Source organism: Ranitomeya variabilis, chromosome 7 (assembly GCF_051348905.1).
Source record: "Ranitomeya variabilis isolate aRanVar5 chromosome 7, aRanVar5.hap1, whole genome shotgun sequence".
In the NCBI taxonomy this organism is placed as follows: Eukaryota; Metazoa; Chordata; class Amphibia; order Anura; family Dendrobatidae; genus Ranitomeya; species Ranitomeya variabilis.
In genome coordinates, this window is record NC_135238.1 from 34,744,620 (window position 1) to 34,748,016 (window position 3,397).

The following is a 3,397-nucleotide window of genomic DNA, read 5'->3' on the forward strand; positions in this document are numbered from 1 at the left end:
CTCATATATGCTGGGCTATGTTCTCTCGCCATTGAGAACCATGACAGTTTGACCGGCCAGAAAAAGGGTTAAATTACTGGCTGAGAAAGGAGAGAAAAAAGAAGTCTGCTACAATTTTTTTTTTTTTTTTCCCCCTCTAGTTCTGAGTGTGCTCTTAATTGAATCACTTGCTAGTCTGCCTATACTGCAGCCTTCCTCTCTTTCTCTCCTTCTAATCCTTGAATGGCTCTGTGTTCACCTGTTTCAAATGGATCTTCAGAGTGTAGCTACAGGTTTGAATAATCTCGCCACAAAGGTACAAAATTTGCAAGATTTTGTTGTTCATGCACCTATGTCTGAGCCTAGAATTCCTTTGCCTGAGTTCTTCTCGGGGAATAGATCTCACTTTCAAAATTTTAAAAATAATTGCAAATTGTTTTTGTCCCTGAAGTCTCGCTCTGCCGGAGACCCTGCCCAGCAGGTCAGGATTGTAATTTCCTTGCTCCGGGGCGACCCTCAAGACTGGGCTTTTGCATTGGCACCAGGGGATCCTGCGTTGCTCAATGTGGATGCGTTTTTTCTGGCCTTGGGGTTGCTTTATGAGGAACCTCATTTAGAGCTTCAGGCGGAAAAGGCCTTGATGTCCTTGTCTCAGGGGCAAGATGAAGCTGAAATATACTGCCAAAAATTCCGCAAATGGTCTGTGCTTACTCAGTGGAATGAGTGCGCCCTGGCGGCGATTTTCAGAGAAGGTCTCTCTGATGCCATTAAGGATGTTATGGTGGGGTTCCCTGTGCCTGCAAGTCTGAATGAGTCCATGACGATGGCTATTCAGATCGATAGGCGTCTGCGGGAGCGCAAACCTGTGCACCATTTGGCGGTGCCTACTGAGAAAACGCCAGAAAATATGCAATGTGATAGAATTCTGTCCAGAAGCGACCGGCAGAATTTTAGACGAAAAAATGGGTTGTGCTTCTATTGTGGTGATTCAACTCATGTTATATCAGCATGCTTTAAGCGTACTAAGAAGCCTGACAAGTCTGTTTCAATTAGCACTTTGCAGTCTAAGTTTATTCTATCTGTGACCCTGATTTGTTCTTTGTCATCTATTACCGCGGACGCCTATGTCGACTCTGGCGCTGCTTTGAGTCTTATGGATTGGTCCTTTGCCAAACGCTGTGGGTATGATTTGGAGCCATTGGAGGCTCCGATACCTCTGAAAGGGATTGACTCCACCCCATTGGCTAGTAATAAACCACAATACTGGACACAAGTGACTATGCGTGTTAATCCGGATCACCAGGAGGTTATTCGCTTTCTGGTGCTGTATAATCTACATGATGTTTTGGTGCTGGGATTGCCATGGCTGCAATCTCATAACCCAGTCCTCGACTGGAGAGCTATGTCAGTGTTAAGCTGGGGATGTAAAGGAACTCATGGGGATGTACCTTTGGTTTCCATTTCATCATCTATTCCCTCTGAGATTCCTGAATTCTTGTCTGACTTTCGTGACGTTTTTGAAGAACCCAAGGTTGGTTCACTACCTCCGCACCGGGAGTGCGATTGTGCCATAGACTTGATCCCGGGTAGTAAATACCCTAAGGGGCGTTTATTTAATCTGTCTGTGCCTGAACACGCTGCTATGCGAGAATATATAAAGGAGTCCTTGGAAAAGGGACATATTCGTCCTTCGTCATCTCCCTTAGGAGCCGGTTTTTTCTTTGTGTCTAAGAAAGACGGCTGTTGTGAATTTGGATTCTGGGCTCCCCCGGTGGCTACTGGTGGAATTGAATTGGTGTCTTCATCTTCTCTGTTCACCTGTTCCCATCAAGATGTGGGAGTCGCTATATAACCTTGCTGCTCTGTTAGTTGCTTGCCGGTCAACAATGTTATCAGAAGCCTCTCTGTGCTTGTTCCTGCTCCTAGACAACTACTAGATAAGTTGGACTCTTGTCCATGTTTGTTTTTGCATTTTTGTTCCAGTTCACAGCTGTAGTTTCGTTACTGTGTCTGGAAAGCTCTTGTGAACAGGAATTGCCACTCTGGTGTTATGAGTTAATGCCAGAGTTTTAAAGTAATTCCTGGATGGTGTTTTGATAGGATTTTTAGCTGACCATGAAAGTGTCCTTTCTGTCTTCTGCTATGTAGTAAGTGGACCTCAAATTTGCTAAACCTATTTTCATACTACGTTTGTTATTTCATCTTGATTCACCGCCAATACATGTGGGGGGCCTCTGTCTCCTTTCGGGGTATTTCTCTAGAGGTGAGCTAGGACTAATATTTTCCTCTGCTAGTTTTATTTAGTCCTCCGGCTGGTGCTGGGCATCTAGAATCAACGTAGGCATGCTACCCGGCCACTGCTAGTTGTGCGTTAGGTTTAGTTCATGGTCAGCTCAGTTTCCATCTTCCAAGAGCTAGTTCCTATATATGCTGATGCTATGATCTCTTGCCATTGAGATCATGACAGTTTGACCGGCCCACTAAAGGGTTAAAATCCTTGGCTGAGAAAGGAGAGAAATAAGTAGTCTGCTGAAATTTTTATTTTTTTTTTTCTCTCCTTTGAATGGCTCTGTGTTCACCTGTTTGCAATGGATCTTCAGAGTGTAACTGCAGGTTTGAATAATCTCGCCACGAGGGTACAAAATTTGCAAGATTTTGTTTGTCATGCACCTGTATCTGAGCCGAGAATTCCTTTGCCGGAATTTTTCTCGGGGAATAGATCTGGGTTTCAGAATTTTCGAAATAATTGCAAATTATTTTTGTCCCTGAAATCTCGCTCTGCCGGAGATCCTGCACAGCAGGTCAGGATTGTGATTTCCTTGCTCCGGGGCGACCCTCAAGACTGGGCTTTTTCATTGATACCAGGGGATCCTGCGTTGCTCAATGTGGATGCGTTTTTTCTGGCCTTGGGGTTGCTTTATGACGAACCTCATTTGGAGCTTCAGGCAGAAAAAACTTTGATGTCCCTATCTCAGGGGCAAGATGAAGCGGAAATTTACTGCCAAAGATTCCGTAAATGGTCTGTGCTTACTCAGTGGAATGAGTGCGCCCTGGCGGCGACTTTCAGAGAGGGTCTCTCTGATGCCATTAAGGATGTTATGGTGGGGTTCCCTGTGCCTGCGGGTCTGAATGAGTCCATGACAATGGCTATTCAGATCGATAGGCGTTTGCGGGAGCGCAAACCAGTGCACCATCTGGCGGTGTCCACTGAGAAATCGCCAGAGAGTATGCAGTGTGATAGAATTCTGTCCCGAAGCGAGCGGCAGAATTTTAGACGGAAAAATGGGTTGTGTTTCTATTGTGGTGATTCTACTCATGTTATATCAGCATGCTCTAAGCGCACTAAAAAGCTTGGTAAATCTGTTTCCATTTGCACCTTACCGTCTAAGTTTATTCTATCTGTGACCCTGATTTGCTC